Source organism: Geotrypetes seraphini, chromosome 1 (assembly GCF_902459505.1).
Source record: "Geotrypetes seraphini chromosome 1, aGeoSer1.1, whole genome shotgun sequence".
NCBI lineage: Eukaryota > Metazoa > Chordata > Amphibia > Gymnophiona > Dermophiidae > Geotrypetes > Geotrypetes seraphini.
This window is the reverse complement of record NC_047084.1, coordinates 362,377,953-362,397,902: the sequence shown is the minus strand read 5'-3', so window position 1 is coordinate 362,397,902 and position 19,950 is coordinate 362,377,953. Positions and strand designations below refer to the sequence as shown.

At 42.9% G+C, this 19,950-nt stretch overlaps 1 protein-coding gene across 3 annotated transcripts in view; it reads right to left on the bottom strand.

Moving 5' to 3' along the window:
• Nucleotides 1–19,950, bottom strand: part of EPHA5 (EPH receptor A5) — a 690,216-nt gene that overhangs the window by 569,008 nt on the left and 101,258 nt on the right. The window lies entirely within an intron of this gene.

Sequence of the window (19,950 nt, the reverse complement as noted above, 5' to 3'; positions counted from 1 at the left end):
CAATACTCCAAATGATATCGCACCATGGAGCGATACCGGGGCATTATGACATTTTTAGTTTTGTTAACCATCCCTTTTGTAATAATTCCCAGAATCCTGTTTGCTTTTTTGGTCACTGCTGCACATTGGGCGGAAGGTTTCATCATATTGTCTACAATGATACCCAGATCCTTTTCTTGGGCGCTAACTGTGATTCAGATTATTCTTCCCAATGTGCATCACTTTGCATTTGTCCACATTAAATTTCATCTTCTACTTGGATGCCCAGTCTTCCAATTTCCTAAGATCCACCTGCAATTTTTCATACTCAGTATGCATTTTAACAACTTTGAACAGTTTAGTGTCATCTGCAAATTTAAATCACCTCACTCGTTGTTCCAATTTCCAGTATCTAATCCGGCCCAAGTCCCGCCCAACTCCCGCCATCGACACGCCTCCCAAAACGCCCCGTTTAGCTTTGGACGTTGAGCGGCACTATGAAGGCCTAGGTCATTTAGAAATACGTCCAAAACCCGGTTTTATCATCGGCACTTGGACGTTTTTGAGAAATGTTCGTCCAAGTGCCGACTTAGGCCAGTTTTTTGACATTTTTCTGCTTTGATTATGAGCCCCTAAGTATTTCAATATGTTAAAACAGATTAACAATAAATATATTACTTAATAATCATCAATAGTACAAATGATACACTCTTATCTCCCACCCTTCCCACCCATTCCTATTATATAATCAAATACCTTATACAATATGTAATAATATAATTACTCCCCCTCCCCCCTCATAATTGAACCTTAAAATTTAAGGGAAAAAAAATGTAATTTATTCAATACAATATTTTGTTAATGGCTCTCACACATCTTGAAATTTCCTAAAACATCCTCGCTGTGAACATTTTTATATTTAAGAATGGCTAAAAAAATAGATATACTAAGGACCAAAACGTCTACATAGGTCATTCTCAAAAATAAAAGATAGATGTCTGGCTGTTTTGAGAATGGACATTTTCTCTACTGGATTTCTGACCTTTTTTTTCCAAAACATCCAAATTAGACTTGGATGTCCTATCAAAAATGCCCTTCCACGCACATAAGTATGAGTCCCACCCATGCTCTACCCGGACTCTGCCAATGTGTACATCTCTGTCAAATATGCACCAAGTAAAATATACGATTAATTACCGCATAGCGCTCAAGTGGATTTTCAGCATTTATGCACCTACAAGCATATTCCTATTTAATTCCTTAGTCATCTTCTCTCTTGAACAGCTTTGCAGAATCCGCTGGCAAAACTGATGATAAAGGAAGACATTATCAATGTGGGCTTCTGCTAAAATGGGTTATTTTGCTTTTATCTTGGGTTATTAGTAATTAGGTCTCATTGCTTAAAATGGAAACAGTGCTAACACAGCACACATTCATGGTGACATAGCACATCCTAATGGTAGCCCACATTGATAAGTTTCCCCCTAAGTTACTTTGGAGATCGGACTTTTCCATTTGTCCTAATTGGGTGATGTATCTGTCATTAGGTTGTTGTAGTTGCTTTGTCAAATTACCACATTATTGTTTTCTTGGGACAGAGATATACCTCCATACCAGAACCTAATTTGATTGAACTTAGGGAAAAGGCATGAGCTATGTCCTAAACGATTATAGAAACAATGTGATAATTTAGCATCTTATTAATTTAGTACACAGTGTGACAGTAAAGTGATGGCATTTATGTACTGATAGACATTTTGCAAAAAATGATTCATGAAAAAAGAAAATCAACATACTTTATGAACCAAACTGAACAGAATTTTCTACAAGTTTTGCAAGTTTACCTTCCTAAGAATATAAGAACAGCCAAACTGGGTCAGACCAGTGGTCCATCTAGTCCACCAGTATCTTATTTCTAACAGTAGCCAATCCAGACACCCAAATAGTGATAACATCCGATGCAATTGATCCAGGGCAAGCAGTGGTTTCCCCCAAGTCTGTCTCAATAGCAGGCTACAGATTTTTCCTTCAGGAATTTATCCAAATTTTTTTTTAAACCCAGCTACACTAACCACTGTTACCACATCATCTGGCAATGAGTTCCAAAGCTTCCCCTCTCCCCTACAAAAAGCATTCTTGAAAATTGCATTGGTCTACTAGTAACTCTGGAAAGAGGTATTATTTTAGATACTGTACATTCATAAACGGCTGATTTGTCTAACATAAAAATCATGACAATTTCCCCACATCTTTGAAACAGCAGAGAAGCAGAAACTAGACATGGCTTGTGGATCAAAAAAATAAAAAATAAATCACCTGACTTAAAGCCACACTTGGCTAGAAAAACATTTTGTCATCCAAGAGTCCCAGAACCAGCTTATAAAATATTAAACCAAATAGCAGATGGCATATTTAATTAAAGTAAATAAAAGAATAGCAAAAGCCAGCCAATAGATAGATAGATAGATTAGGATGGTCCAAAAAAATTAGCACATTTTGTTTGTCCACAAGATTAATTTTATTCCTTTATATAAATATGAAAACCATACAAAATGTGACTTAAAACAAAGATTAGGGTTTGCCCCACCTCACAGGGTTTTTTTTAAAACTACAACTAAGCTTAACAGTATATTGTAATTCTTGTGCACTCGACAAATAATCGACGATCTATGACATAAGAGCTGCCTTTGATGCAGAAGGAAACTTCTTTCAGTGACTGGCATCTAGCTGAAGAGCAAATTGCTTCTGTTCTTCTTTTGTCAAAGTATTGTATTTTTCAATGAGGCATATCCCTCTTTCTGCATTCTTTTGCAGTTGTTTGAAGGTCAACTCCACTCATACAGCAAGAAAACACGTTCTGCCTTTGTTTCTGTAGGAATTCTTGATCTTCTTCATGTTTAAGTTCTGTCATAACATCTTTTTTTGAACTATCAAACAATTGTTTGAGTGGTCTAAATTGGATATATATTCTTACATGCAGTTGAGGTATTTTGTGAATTCCTTACCTTCATTGTCACTAAATGCTAAAGTATATGATGCTCTTTCAGAATTATTTTGGTTAGATGCCCAGCTCATTGTGCCCCTTAAATATTTTAGACATTCATTAGTAAATCTTTCTTCTAATTTAGATTACAATAAAATAGTTCAAGCTTGGAATGAAGAGTTGTGGATTCACCTTCAGGGATTCCATATCCAAAGATTTTATATGGTCTTCTTTCTGATATTACCTATTATGAAATGGGTTATACATCTATTTGTAGAATATATATTGCTCCCTATCGTGCTTATAGGGTAACTTTTGCAACATTAGGCTCTTGTTTGAAATTTAGTCACCCTAAAGCTAATTTATCTCACATGTTTTTGACATGTCCTTTGATATGCCAATTTTGGAATGTTGTTTTTTCTAAAGTTGATCAAATGTGGGAAATTGTTTGGCATTGCAATAGTTATAACATTTTGGATTTTTAATGTTAGACATCCTATTCCAAGATACCTAATAGGCTTTCTTCAAAGAACAATTTTATCAGGTTTGAAAGTCATACTTTATCTTTGGATGGGACCTTTAAGATCAACAATATAGGGCTCCTTTTATGAAAGTGCGCTAGCATTTTTAGCGCACACACTGGATTAGCGTGCGCTAGCTGAAAAACTACCGCCTGCTCAAGAGGAAGCGGTAGCAGCTAGCACGCGGGGCATTTTAGCGCATGCTATTACACGTGTTAAGAAAGGAGCCCATAGTCATTGGCATTCTAGGAAGTAAGCAATCACGGGTGAAGAGTGAGGAAGGAATCAAATTTGAAGTTATAACCAGCACGAGGGGGTTCTCTGAAGAAGCCTATTGGCAAAACGCGTTAGAACCCGCCAGCATACGCTGTATTGAAACTTCTTCCTAATCACCCTAAGTTATGTGGCCTTTTGCACATAAGTTTATTATTTAGAAGAACACAGTTTTTATATAACATTGGATATTTACAAGGATACTACAAATAACACAATGATGTAGTGAACAAATATTAAATCGCCTTTCTACCTTCTGAGGATGGTTCAATGATAGACTCTGTGAAAGTCCCTACAGGGGTTTGTCCTCGGTTCAGAGATTTTCTTTCCATCTATTGGATCTGAGCACCTTCTTGGTTTAAAGGTATTTTATATGTTTGGTTCCTTTTTTTGTTTTTGATTCTAGAATGTTATACATTTTAACAATAGAAAGTATGCAATTATCAGAATGGGACACTAGACAGGGAAGACAATTTTTTACTATTTGGCAACCTTATTTAGATACATTAACACCACATACTCGCAGCCGTATATTATTTAATATGTAATTACAGTTCTAAAATGGGGAAAAAAGGGGAGGGAATTGAGTATATTTGTTTTTAATGATAATGTTTATTGTATATTAACTCTGTAAATTTTGTTTTTCTTCTTGTTGTATTTGAAATGATTTTTTTACTCTTTGGTTTATATTTGAAATTTAATAAATATGATTTGCATTAAAGATTTCTTCATTCTGTCTATCACCTTCTCGTTGACAAGTTCTGTGTTTCATTAGGGACAAATACTCTTTGTGCAGTTTCTTGAACTTCCCGACGCAAGAGTCTATGCATTATGCCAGTATCCTGGCTCGATCCCACACTGCTATCGCTGACTCAAATACTAACTTATAGCTTTCTGTTATAGGTTTTTCTTCATCACACTGATGCAAATTGACTAGTCGAAGAACATTCAGTCCACGTGGCAGTCTAGCAGTTGACACCTGACAGACTGACTTCCCAAGGAGCCAGTTTTTGGGTTCAGATTGCTACTAGTCGGTACCACACAAACTAATTACAGAAGTCAAAAAATCACTCAATAGGTGTAATAGTGAAATTAATACTTCTAGAACACACAGAATTCAAAAATATGCTCAGAGACACAAAGGCAACAACATGGAACCGCAGCCCCAAGAGAAAATTGCCTCATCACCCAATCATTGCATATTGCAAATTCCAGTGGAAAACAAAATTCTTTGCTGCAAACTAGCAGAGAAAAAGTTTGTATACTTTGAACAGTCACAAGCAATCACTTAGCTTGATCAAAGGTTCCGACGGGGCCCATTTCGATCCTGCATCAGGGAACCAAATGAAGCACTCAGCAAAGCTCTCAAAAAGTGGTGATGTCTCAAAAATTCAAGTTTCAGTCATATATATAAGCCTCCTCCACTGATTTCTCCAAGCTTGAAGCCAATCGCTGCCTGGCTGGCCCAGAACTTCCTCTCCGACGTCAGAATTGATGTCAGGAAGAAGATTTGTGGGCCGGTGCCTGGACTTTCCTTTGCTTTAGTTGCGGTGGGCAGTGGGCGGCAGCGGACCGTGTGTGTGTGTGTGTGTGTGTTTGAAGCAGCAGCGGGGGCCGGTCTAGGGGGGGGGGCAGGCTTTGGCACTGGAGGGAGGGAGGCCGGCAGGCCGGCTTTAGTACGGCAGGGAGGGTGGGAGGTAGGCTGGCTAGCTTTGGGTGAGGGGGTGGGGCAAAGGCTGGAAGGCAGTGAGGGGGACATAGGAAGGAGACACTGGGGGCACTAAGGACATGGGAAGGAGGTACTGGGGGCACTATGGACATGGGAAGGAGGCACAAAGGACATGGGACGGAGCACTAAGGAAATGGGAAGGAGGCACTGAGGGCACTAAGGGCATGGGAAGGGGCACTAAGGAAATGGGAAGGAGGCACTGAGGGCACTAAGGACATAGGAAGGAAGGAAGGAAGGAGGGAATAAAAAGGGACAATTGTTGGGCCTGAGTGCAGAAAGAAAGAAAAGAAAAGATGCACATTCAGAAGGAAACACAACTAGAGACTCATGAAATCACCAGACAGTAAAGGTAGGAAAAATGATTTTATTTTCAATTTAGTGATCAAAATGTGTCAGTTTTGAGAATTTATATCTGCTGTCTATATTTTGCACTATATTTGTCTATTTTTTCTATAGTTATTGAGGTGACATTGCATATTTTAAAGTCATCTGCCTTGACATCTTTGAAACCCCCCCAAATATAAATGATAATTAACATTTTCTCTGCGTATAGTGTGCTTTGTAGTTTTTTAAATTTTATGGTTACCATTATGAATTAATAAGATATTATGTGTACATGAAAAATGAATGGAAGAAATTGGGGGTGGAATTGGGAGAGGGATGGGGGTGGGGCTAAGGCGGGATGGGGGCTTGACTGACAATTAATAGATGAAAAAAATAAATGGTCACGTTATGTATTATGCAAAAAACCTCTGTGGAGTGACGATGTTCCTAAATGGACTTTATTTGAAAGTATCAAAGTTCCAAAGGTACACTAAAATCATTCACATAAAATAATTCCATCCACATAAAAGTAAATCATCCACATAAGAGCCTTAAAGGACCTAGTCCGCTAGGGATACAGGACCCAACACTGTCCGCGTTTCGACAAAAAGTCTTCTTCAGGGGGACCTATAAAAGGTAAGTATGTGGGAATCAATTGTGTGGTGAGCCGGAAGTGAGACACTGCTTGCATTTGCATTTGATACTTTCAAATAAAGGCCATTTAGGAACATCGTCACTCCAAAGTTTTTTTGGTTTTCTCACGTTATGTATTATGTTAAGCATAGGGTTACCATATAGCTCCAGAAAAAGGAGGATGGATTGAGACATCCGGGTTTTACTTCTATTGAAAACAATTGAAGTAAAACATGGATGAATTGAAGTAAAACAAGTAAAACAAGATGGCACCAGGGTGCAAACAGAAGGCAATAAGGCGGAGCCACAGGGCAAAGGGGAGACACAAGGCAAGGGGGAACAAACCAAGGCCCAGGGGACGATAGCACAGGAGTGGGCTGGTACTCCCCGAGGAAAAGCGGGGAGGTGAGGTGGAGGGGACATGGGGAGGAAGAGAGTTGCGAGGGTAAAGGCGGAGGGCACAGCAGAGGCACCGGGAGTGGGAAAACGGCCCGAGACCCAAGGGAAGGCGGCCCAGGTAAAGGCAGAGGTGGAGGACAAACACCGGGACCTACAGTGCTTATACGCAAATGCAAGAAGCCTCATGGCTAAGATGGGTGAACTGGAAGTCATGGCCAAGGGGGAGGACCTGGATATAATAGGAATTACAGAAACCTGATGGACAGAGGAAAATCAATGGGATGTGGCGCTGCCAGGGTACAAGCTCTACAGGAGGGACAGGACCCACAAGAAGGGGGGAGGCATAGCGCTGTATATAAAGGACTATATCTACTCGATTGGGATCGATACGGCAACAAAGGCAGAGGAGCTAGAATCGCTATGGGTCAAATTGCCGGGAAAGAAGAGTGCAGACATAAAGCTGGGGCTGTATTATCACCCGCCTGGTGCGTCAGAAACAATAGGACAAGACTTGGAAGCAGAACTGAGACAGGAATGCAGGACTGGAAGTGTAACAGTGATGGGGGACTTCAACTACCCGGGGATAGACTGGAGTACGGGACACTCCAACTCCACGAGGGAAGCAGGATTCGTAGAAGCTGTGAGGGACTGCTTCATGGAGCAACTAGTCAAGGAACCGACGCGAGGGGATGCTACTCTTGACCTCATCCTTAATGGATTAGGGGGGCCTGCAAGAGGGGTAGAAGTGGGAGGAACACTAGGCAACAGTGATCACAACGTGATCAGATTCACATTAGAAAGGGGGTCACCCATAGTGGGGAGGACCGCAACGACTGCGCTCAACTTCAGGAAAGGGAACTATGTTGCTATGAGGAAAATGGTGGGGAGGAAGCTCAGGAACGGCTTTAGGATGGAGACTGTAGGGAGCGCCTGGACCCTTCTCAGGGACACACTGCAGGAAGCGCAAAAACTGTACATCCCCAGTTTCAGGAAAGGCCGCAAGAACAAGCGGTCAAAAGACCCGGTTTGGATGACACATGAAGTAAAGAAGGTAATCAGTGACAAGAAAGTGTCCTTCCGGAAATGGAAAAGGGATCCAACGGAGGAAAATCACCAGGAGCACAGGAAATGCCAAAAGGAATGCCACCGAGAGATTAGAAAAGCAAAAGGGAAATACGAGGAGGGGCTGGCCAGGGAGGCGAAAAACTTCAAGGTATTCTTCAGTTACGTAAAGGGGAAGCAACCAGTGAGAGAGGAGGTTGGGCCATTGGACGATGGGGATAGGAAGGGAGTGATTAAGGAGAATAAAGAGGTAGCTGAGAGGTTGAACACGTTCTTCTCGTCGGTCTTCACGAGCGAGGACACGTCCAATATACCGGACTCAGAGGAGCTCATGAGTGGGGAGCAGGCCAAAAGATTGGGGCATATAGAGGTAAGTCGGGAGGATGTCCTCAAGCAGATTGACAGACTGAAAAGCGGCAAATCACCGGGACCAGACGGGATCCACCCAAGGGTTCTAAAGGAACTAAGTCAGGAAATAGCGGGCGCAATCCAGCATGTTTGCAACCTATCCTTGAAAACTGGAGAGGTACCAGAGGACTGGAAACTGGCGAATGTCACACCTATCTTTAAGAAGGGATCGAGAGGTGACCCCGGGAACTACAGACCGGTGAGCCTGACTTCAGTTATAGGGAAGATGGTGGAAGCAATGATCAAGGACAGCATTTGTGAGCACATCGAGAAAAATGGCCTACTGCGGACAAGCCAGCACGGATTCTGTAAGGGAAGGTCATGCCTGACAAACCTTCTGTACTTCTTTGAGGGAATAAGCAGTCAGGTGGACAAAGGGGAACCCATAGACATCATTTACCTCGATTTTCAAAAGGCCTTTGACAAGGTGCCACATGAAAGGCTGCTTAGGAAGCTGTGGAACCACGGGGTGGGCGGGGATGTACACAGATGGATCAAGCACTGGCTGTCAGGTAGACTACAGAGGGTCGGAGTAAAGGGCCAATATTCTGACTGGCGGGGAGTCACGAGCGGTGTGCCGCAGGGATCGGTGCTGGGGCCGCTATTCTTCAACATATTTATCAATGACCTGGAAACGGAGGCAAAGTGTGAGGTTATAAAATTTGCAGACGATATCAAGCTCTGCGCCAGAGTTAGGACCAGGGAGGAGTGTGAGGAACTGCAAAGGGACCTCGATAAGCTGGAGGACTGGGCAAACAAATGGCAAATGCGCTTTAACGTAGATAAATGCAAGGTCATGCACATAGGGAAAAAGAACCCGTTGTTCGAGTATAAAATGGGGGGGAGATTGCTGGAAGACACCGGACTTGAGAGAGACTTGGGTGTGCTAGTGGATCCATCCATGAAACCATCCGCACAGTGTGCAGCAGCCTCGAAGAAAGCCAACAGGATGCTGGGCATCATCAAGAGGGGCATATCAACCAGGACGCGGGAAGTCATCATGCCGCTGTATCGAGCGATGGTGCGCCCACATCTGGAATACTGCGTTCAATATTGGTCGCCGCACCTCAAGAAGGACATGGCAGTTCTTGAGAGAGTCCAAAGGAGGGCAACGAAACTGGTAAGAGGGCTGGAAAACTGCCCATATGCTGAGAGGCTGGATAAACTGGGGCTCTTCTCTCTGGAAAAGAGGAGGCTCAGGGGGGATATGATAGAGACCTTCAAAATACTTAGGGGCATAGAGAGGGTGGACAGGGACAGGTTCTTCAGACTAAAAGGAACGACAGGTACGAGGGGGCACTCAGAGAAACTGAAGGGAGATAGGTTCAAATCAAATGCAAGGAAGTTTTTCTTCACCCAAAGGGTCGTGGACAAATGGAATGCGCTCCCGGAGGAAGTGATCCGGCAGAGTACAGTACAGGGATTCAAACAGGGATTGGACAGATTCCTGAGGGAAAAGGGGATTGTGGGGTACTGAGGGAGGTGCTGGGGTGTTGCATAAGTATAGACAGCTCACCAGGTCGTGCAGGTGCAAGGCCGGAGGGTTAGGACATTGATGGGAAGATAGGACTTCGATGAGAAACCTAGGGGGCAAGGGGGCCCGTTCTGGTGATTAAGGCAGGTCATGACCTGTTGGGCCGCCGCAGGGGCGGACTGCTGGGCGGGATGGACCTCTGGTCTGACCGGGCAGAGGCACTGCTTATGTTCTTATGTCTCAATCCATCCTCCTTCTTCTGGAGTTATATGTAAATCCTAGTCAAGCAGGAGCAGACATTTTAGATATATACACATGGAAAATCTACGCAGCTTCCACATGTGGGTGCTGGCGCTTTCATGTGGAGACAATAACTTTGCTTTTGCCAAGCATAAGTGGCACCACTTCCAGGTATAGGCTGCCCATTTTACAAACCTACATGTGCAAGTGCTGCCAATCATGGATTAATTTGTAGGGGGATGGCCTGGAATACAGTTCTACCATTTATTTTCAATCTGCAGAGCATCAGGGGCATTCTGCAGCATGAAAGAAGGGGAAGGGAGGTGGGGAGCCTGGAGCAGAGCACAGAACAGTCACTATACTCTCTAATTCAGCCCCTCTTTTGTTGCCCCTGCTCTTCCAACCCAAGCTCCCCACCCCAACCCCCGTCCACAATTCTATTTTATGTTTATCTGCAAATTAAGCCCCATCATTGAGGCTGCAATTTCTATTGTTTGTTTGTTTTTCTCATTTTAGAAGCAGATAAAACAATGGGGGATTAAGAAATCTGTGCTTACCTCTGAGCAGGTGCAAAACTCGACAGGGTTTGTAAAATGGATAAAACATATGTAGGTTTTTGTCTCATCCAAGCCATGTCTTAACTCTAAACCATCTACCCTTGAAGCCTCCACATGATGTTAATCTTAGCATATAAACAGCAGCTTTCTGAAATCATCTTTTACACAGGTGTGCACCATACATGCATACTTGCCGCTATTTATATGCAGGCATGTTTCTAAAATAAAGTTTGCATTATGTGTATTGCACCTTTATCATTATGGCCCACACATCCTCCCTCCCGTATTTCCCTGTAGCTTCTTCCTTAAAGGAAAATGATGGCTATGTAATATCACTATATTATAATACCTACTCTATATAATAGACATATGCACAACTCGTATATACATGTATTGTATATAATATATATACATATATATTTATATGTACACATACATATATAATATACATGTGCTGTTTATAATAGACACTATATACAGTATAATACCCACTCTATTTAATAGACATATTATTTAATTGACCACTTGGTCAGACACATTCTATTTATTGGTAGTGTAACATGCTCAGTCCAGATATTGCTCCGCTCTGTGCTTTAGCATCCATTCCAACTGGAAAGACATTTTCTCTGTTACACCCAAGGCGTTATTTATTTATTATTATTATTTTGTCTCGATCTGCATTGTAATGCAGAAAGAAGCCTCACAAAAGCAAAGTGCTTCTTTAATCTTCAAACAGAAGAGAAAAGACAGTTTTTCAGTCACCCAGAGCAGGAATGCCTTCCCTGAAATGCTGGATTGTTCTGTTTTCAAACCAATCTGTACTGCTTTATACTTTTAAAAGGAGCTGATGTCTTCAAACTGCCATCCTCAGATAAATGCCTTCATCTTTATTGTTTTTGATTTTTGTTTTTTTTATGATATCTTTTAAATGTTGGCTCAACCATATGTAGTTCAACTCATGTGTACAGTTTGGGTGAGGGTATAGGGTAGGGGAGGGCAATTCCAGTCCTTGAGGGCTGGAATCCAGTTGGGTTTTCAGGATTTCCCCAATTAATATGCAAATAGATCTCATGCATATTCATTGAGGAAATCCTGAAATTCCGACTGGATTCCGGCCCTCGAGAACCAGAGTTGCCCACCCCTGGTTCTTTATTTTTGCATCAGATATGGAACACATAGCACGATGAGGTAGGTCTGTATGAGGTTTTAAGGTTGGTAACAGGCAATTAAAAGTAATAAATTAATTGACAGACTAGAAAAATGAAATCTTGTATGTATCTCTACCAACTGATGCATCCAGACTTTAAATTATTATAATGGTAAAATGGGAAGCAGGGCTTCATTGATTTGCTATGAATTTCTCATCAGTAGGGCTCTTGCCAGTTAGGTAGGTAGATATATTTTTTTTCTATTTTAAAGAAATAATATTTCCTTATTATGACCGGGATATTCATGCAAATTATTACTCGCAATTGGAAAAATTGGGATCACCTTGGTTTTCCTTTTGGAGGACGAGCTTATGTTTAACTTATAAATATGAGAAAATGAATGCTGACAAGCTGGGGCATAATAAGATATTCAAATGAGTTTGGGGTCCATTGACTTCTTTTGTAGATTTGCTATAGTTGTCCTTTATCTTTATTTTCCATTGTTTTTCACCCACACATCCAGGGGGTGGTAGGAGCGGGAGGGGGGTATATCTTGTTTTGGTATTATTCCTGATGGTAATGATGGATGGGGGAGATAATTTTTATCTTTTGTATAGATGCTGATTGTTTATAAGTGCTTATTTGATTATTACTATTTGTATATAAATTGTATTGCACTTTTTGTTGGCATTAAAAACTAAATAAAGTTAAAAAAAAATGAAATAATATAATAAGTGACTGGTTAGAGCCCCTGAGGAGTCATCTTTGGCTCATCACTGCAAGGGTCAAGATACAAAGACGTTCACCACAATAAAGGGATCACTGATGGGTATCTCCCTCACCTATTGCAATGTTTAATCTTCCTCATCTTATGTGGCATGCTCATGCAGGTATCCTGACTGGCTCTGAGGGCGCCTCCAAGATAATTCTTTAGTAGTGTTCTTCGTGTTTGACAAGGTCTGTACCCATCATCAATTTAACTGAGTCTTATCCCTTTCAAACAGAAAGAGAGGAGACAAGACACAAAATATTTACCAGAATTAGCAGGAGGATCAGACAAGGATAGTTTTCTTGATACCAAAGGTGCTTCTACAACACCAGCTGAAGCAGGGTCAGGTGGCAGCTGCATAATAGTCATTAATGATTCTCAGTCAAGCAATGAACAAGAGTACATGATGTCTCCATATGTTTATTCACATCACTATTTAAACCCAGAAGAAAGATGATAGAGGCGCTGATAAAGGACCGCATCATTGATCACCTTGACGGACACATTCTGATGAGAACCAGCCAGCACGGCTTCAGCAAAGAAAGATCTTGCTTGACGAACTTGCTGCACTTCTTCAAGGGAGTAAACAGGCAGATAGACAAAGGTGACCTGACTGACATTATATATCTGGATTTTCAGAAGGCGTTCGACAAGGTTCTGCATGAACAATTACTTCGAAAAATTGCGACCCATAGAATTGAGGGTGAAATACTCACGTGGATTAAAAACTGGCTGGCGGATAGGAAACAGAGAGTGGGGGTAAATGGACAATACTCTGACTGGAAAAGCATCACAAATGGAGTGCCGCAGAATTCGGTGCTTGGACCCGTGCTCTTCAACATATTTATAAACAATCTGGAAATTGGTACGGTGAGTGAGGTGATTAAATTTGCAGACGATATAAAGTTATTCAAAGTAGTGAAGACGCAGGAGGATTGCGAAGACCTGCAACGTGACATAAACACGCTCGAGAACTGGGTCGCAACATGGCAAATGAGGTTTAATGTGGATTAAGTGTAAGGTGATGCTTGTCGGTAAAAAAATCTTATATACGAATACAGGATGTCCGGTGCAGTACTTGGAAAGACCCTCCAGGAAAGAAACTTGGGAGTACCGGTCGACAAGTCAATGAAGCCATCCACACAATGTGCGTCAGTGACGAAAAGGGTGAACAGAATACCAGGAATGATTAAAAAGAGGGTCATGAACAGATTGGAGAAGATTATCATGCCACTGTACCGGGCCATGGTATGCCCTCACCTGGAATACTGCCTCCAGCATTGGTCGCCGTACATGAAGAAGGACACAGTACTACTCGAAAGGATCCAGAAAAGAGCGATTAAAATGGTTAAGGGGCTGGAGAAGTTGCCGTTGTGACAAACCAACTGCATCCCCAAGGTTTATCACAGGGAAATATAGTAAATCATACAAACCCCGGTGCAGAAGGGCTGACCAGGTCAGTGCCCAAGAGAGCAATTCAGCTGACTACCCTGTAAGCAGTGAGGAAGCTATGGAGTCAGAACAAGAAAGCTTTACTTTACCTAAGGTAGTGGCTAAGCAAAAGCAGAAATCTCTGCTCTCTCATTATCCAGGGCCTGGGAGTCAGAAGGCAGGCAAGCAGTTTTCCCTGAGAGAAATGTTACAAGCAGAGGGAAAGAAAGCCCTTCCCCCACCCAGTCAGGAGGGGAGTGGTTTCTTCCCTCAGCTTAAAACGAGGCACTGTAGAGAGCTAGAGAGAACAGGGGAAGAGTTAGGCTAAAGAGTCCCGGAGAGACAAGCAGTACAGAAGCAGAGGGCCCAGCGTGAGATAATCCTTCCTGGGAAACAGACAGACCAGTGGTTGAAGTCTGACTGGGAGATGAAAGAGAAGCCAGTGGTGAACTCTGCTGTGGAGCCCAGTGATACTGAGCCTATGTTAATTGAGGGAAGTAATGCCCCAGTTGAATACCAGCCTGAACCAATGGAGACATCATAAAAACCTGCGAGTTCAAAGGAAAGGATTTTTCTTACCTTGGTGTTTCTCTGTGGTTCCACTAGGGAATGAGGGCATGTTATGGCAAAGGCTAATATTGGAGAGGGCAAAGTTTAATCTTAAACCCCTGGCTGGGGTAAAGCACAAGTGCCTGTACGAACCTTAGCTTAGCTAACAAACGCTGGGCAGGAAGACAGCTGAAGAACTATGGTATCAGGTTACCAAACCTCCGTGGCTGTTCACAGCTGCAATGTGTGAAATGCAATTAAGTCTGCCTGTCTTTGCAGTCTTGGGGAAAACGCTGAACCGAGAACTGCTCCGTTTTGCTGGATAAACACAGGTCAGCCTTATTGAATATGTTCAGTTAGCCAGCTTTACTGGACAGTAATAAAACTAAAGTACTGTTGCTCTGATAGCAGATTACTTGAACCAATATACAACTCTGGTGAAGAGGACTATTGAGACTGTGTTTCATGTGTGATAAAGTCCAGAGCAAAGTGATTTATATTTTGTTTGAGGAAGTTCTTCTGGATTCTTTTGACTGTAAATTTCATGCCACCGGGAGTACCTGGGCCTGGGATTGCTGTGAGCTAGGCTTTAATAAAGCTCATTATTACACACTGGAACCCTCCTGACTGATGGATTTCTCTAAGAGCCCGCACAGGGGCTGTGCTAAGGAGCAAATTCAGGTATCCTAGTTGAAATGTTTCCCTTACTTCAAAGGGGGCTCACGCCAGTAGTTAAGTGTATCTTACTGCCTGGCTACCTAAAACCGCTAGGCCAAAGCATAGGTGGTGACACCATACAGTGAGAGATTAGAGAAACTGGGCCTCTTCTCCATTGAAAAGAGGAGACTGAGAGGGGACACGATCAAAACAGTCAAGATAATGAAGGGAATAGACTTAGTAGATAAAGAAAAGATAATGAAGGGAATAGACTTAGTAGACAAAGACAGGTTGTTCACCCTCTCCAAGGTAGAGAGAATGAGAGGGCACTCTCTAAAGTTAAAAGGGGATGGATTCCGTACAAACGTATGGAGGTTCTTCTTCACCCAGAGAGTGGTAGAAAACTGGAACGCTCTTCCGGAGTATGTTATAGGGGAAAACATCCTCCAGGGTTTCAAGACAAAGTTAGACAAGTTCCTGCTGAACCAGAACGTACGCAGGTAAGGCTAGTCTCAGTTAGGGCACTGGTCTGTGACCTAAGGGCAGCCGCATGAGCGGACTGCTGGGTTTGATGAACCACTGGTCTGACCCAGGAGCAGCAATTCTTATGTTCACCATATATTTTTATACTCCAATTATGGTGCCTACAAAAAAAATATATATATGTGACATCACTACAGAGTGGAAAATGGTGGCTACCAGTAAATATGTATATAGCAGAAATATTTAGCTGCCACAGATATACCCTTGGATCTGTGGCATATCTAGGCTCAGTATTTTGGATGGACCCATAGTTCACTTGAATGGGCCCCTTCCACACACATCCCCACTTGGGGTATACAAATTTTTTTTTTTTTTTTATATCCATTCAATATCTCTCCCCTCTCTCCTCCACAGCATCCTACCATCTGCCCTCCGATCTCTCATCCCCATTCCTCCATGGTATACCAGCATTCACACATCCCTGGTGCCTGCAATGTTTCATTTTCGCTGCTGATGCCAGCCCCAAAGCCTTTCCTCTACTGCATTCAGCTCTCACTGATATCATTTCCTGTTTGGCAGGACACAGCAGATGGATGCCTTCAGGGCCGGCACTTAGTGCCTAAAATTGGACACCCAAATTAATTAATGAGCCAATTAACATCAGTAATTGGATGCCAGCAACCAATTACTGAAGTTTTAATTGTCACTCGTGAAAATGTGTGCATGCATCAAGCTACACATTATTCTATATTGTTTGGTGGTAAGAAGCTAAGGTATTTTGTGTGTCTAAGTCCATTGAAAATGAGTCCCTTTGTCTATTATCATATAACTGAAAAGGGGCGTGACCAGGGGTGTTCCAATAAGTTGTACACAGGTTTTTTGAAATACGGCATCAGTGCCCCTAAGTTGGGCACCGGAATTTACCATACACCAGGTTTCAGGAGCCTAAAGTTAGGCACAGGAATCTATTATTTATTTACCCCTACCCACTTTTTACAAAACCGCAAAAGCGGTTCCCTCTATGAGTGTCGGGAACAGCGCAGAGCATTCAGCACGCAGGCCTATGCTAAAAAAATGTTTTTGCCATTTTGTAAAAAGGAGGATTATTTATTTAACAAATGTATATCCTACTAAAAACCTAAGCGGGTTGCAAGAATATATACAAAAAAATACAAAGAAAATCAAATGCCAACATCCTATATAATAAAAAGCTAGCCGCGCATGCGCACTCCTATTTGCGTGTTCCGTGCGCTGTAGGTCTGTGATCGCAGGAGTGCGCATGCGCGAGTCCCCAGCCTTCTTCCCAGAACCTACCTTGGCCGCCAGCAGCGCGGATCCTCTCATGGGGCCCACACCAAGCCATCCGACATTACCATTTAATCTTCAGGCGCGAGCGGCGGCTTGCCGCACACGCCCCAACGCCAAGCGCTCTTTTAAAATCTTCAGGCGCGAGCGGCAGCTTGCCGCACGCGCCCTGACCTCCAAACCCCCCTGCCAGCATCTATTATTCCTCCTCCTCCTTCTCGCCTGCTCACAGCGTTTAACTGAAAAGCGCTGCGCTGTGCTGCCACTGGCCTCACAATCTTCTCTCCACTGCGGCCCGCCCTCTCACAACTTCCTGTTTCCGCTAGGGTTGGCCGCAGTGTAGAGAAGACACCGAGGCCAGCAACAGCGCGGTGCAGCGCTTTTCTGTGAGGCAAGTAGATTTCTGTGGGTCATATGCACAGGGGGAGCAGGAAAGGAATGCTGCTGGATGGGGGGAGGGAAAATGAAGGGAACAGGGGGAGCAGGCAAGGGGTGGGTGCATAGGGAAGGGGGGAATGCTGCTGCTGCACAGGAAAGTGTGGGGGGGAATGCTGCTGTACAGGGAAGGGAGGAATGCTGTTGCTGCTACACAGAGAAGGGGGGAATGCTGCTGTTGCTGCACAGGGAAGTGGAGGAGGGGGGAAAAGGGGCCAGGGAGCAATCTTGGTTTGCTTTGGGGGGGGGAGACAAAAGGGGGCCATGGAGAGAGACAGAAAGATAGGCAGGCAGCGCACGAGAATGAAAAACAGACACACAGAAAGACATCAGGCAGGAAGAGAGACAGAAAGAAAGAAACACAGACAGACAAAGGGGGCCAGGGAGAGAGACAGACAGAAAGAAAGACAGACAGTGGGAGGGAGAGAGACGAAGAAAGAGACAGGGGCAGGGAGAGACACAGAAAGAAAGAAAGACAGATAGACATATTCTAGCACCCGTTAATGTAACGGGCTTAATGACTAGTAAGTAATAATATCATATAAATTAACTGCATTTTCTGCTCCTTATCAGATAGTGCTGAATAGTGCAAAATACTGTTGCAAAACCAGAAAGGGGGATATTATGCAGGTTTTATTTCAATTGCACTGGTTTCCCATTGTGTTTTAAATTTAATATAATGTTTTAATGCTGTTTTTGAAGGTTCTATGTGGCCATGCACTGGGTTATTTATCATCTTGATAGAGCCCTTATGTACCAGATAAGATTTTTTGATCACAGAAGGAAGGATTTTCAGGTTTGTCAAATGTTAATCATATCAGAGTGTCTCTTCATTGAGACCGGTCTTTTTTCAATTCAGACCTCGATATGGTAGAATGCACTCCCTGCTGCAGAGAGGACTGAGGGCTTGAGCACATTTGAGCATGGTTTAAAGATTTATTTTTTTTCAGCAGGCATATGAGGGGGATTGGTGATGAGGGTTATAATTTCTTGTTCTGTTTGCCTTGTTGTTATATTTATATTTACAATTATGGATTAAGAACTGGTTGAAAGACAGAGAGTAGGATTAAATAATAATAATAATAATAATTTTATTCTTATATACCGCCAAAGCCACAAAAGTTTGAGGCGGTTTACAGCAAGAAGCGCTGGACAATCAGCGAAGAGGTTACAGTCAAAGTCAGCGAAGAGGTTACATGCAAAGACAGCAAAACAATCTTACATAATGAAGGATTTCTCAATATTCTCAATATTCTCAATGGTGAAGGATAATTAGTGGGGTTCTCCAGGGGTCTGTGCTGGAACCGCTGCTTTTTAACATAATTTACCAATGATCTAGAGATGAGAATAACTAGAGAGATAATTAAAGTTGTTCAAAGTTGTTAAATTGCAAGTAGATAGTGAAAAATTGGAAGAAGCCTGGCACCTGGCAGGGCCTCCGCGTGTGCGGATCGCCGGACTTGATGGACCGAAGGTCTGATCCGGAGATGGCAGTTCTTAAGTTCTTATGAAGCCCTTGTGAAACTGGGAGACTGGCCGTCAAAACGGCAGATGACATTTAGGGCTCCTTTTATCAAGCCGCGCTAGCGGGGTTAGTGCGTGCGACTTTTAATCATGTGCTAACCCCCGCGCTGGCCAAACAAACTACCGCCTGCTCAAGGCAGGCATTGGAGGCTAGCGCGGCCGGCGGTTTAATGCACGCTATTACGTGCGTTAAACCGCTAGCGCGGCTTGATAAAAGGAGCCCTTAATGTAAGCAAGTGCAAAGTGATGCATGTGGAAAAGAAGAACTATAGTTATGTGATGCAGGATTCCACGTTAGGAGTCACTGCCAAGGAAAAAGATCTAGGTGTCATTGTTGAAGATGCATTGAAACCCTCAGGTCAGTGTGTGGCAACAGCAACGGCTAAGAAAGCAAATAGAATGTTAAGAATTATCAGGAAAGGAATGGAAAACAACAATGAAAATGTTATAATGCCCTTCTATGGCTCTAAGGTGCAACCGCACCTCGAATACTGTGTACAATTGTGGTCGCCATATCTTAGGGGTAGGTAATTCTGGTCCTCAAGAGCCGGAGTCAGGTCAGGTTTTCAGGATATCCACAATGAATATGTATGAGATGGATTTGCATGCACTGCCTCTTTGAAATGCAAATCTATCTCATGCATGTTTATTGTGGATATCCTGAAAACCTGACCTGGCTCTGGCTCTTGAGGACCGGAATTGCCTACCCCTAATCGCTTGATTACTTTTTTCAAAAATACTAGGACTCAGAGGTATGCAATGAAGCTATTAGGTATTAGATTTAAAACAAACTGAAGAAAATATTTCTTCACACAACATGTAATTTAATTCTGGAATTCGTTGCGGTTAGCTTAGCAGGATTTTAAAAAGGTTTGGATAATTTCCTAAAAGAGAAGTCCCTAGGCCATTATTGAGATGGCTTGGGAAAATCATAAGAACATAAGAAGTTGCCTCCGCTGGGTCAGACCAGAGGTCCATCGCGCCCAGCAGTCCGCTCCTGCGGCAGCCCATCAGGTCCATGGCCTGTAAGGTGATCCTTTGTCTAAAACCCTTCAATCTCCTTTATC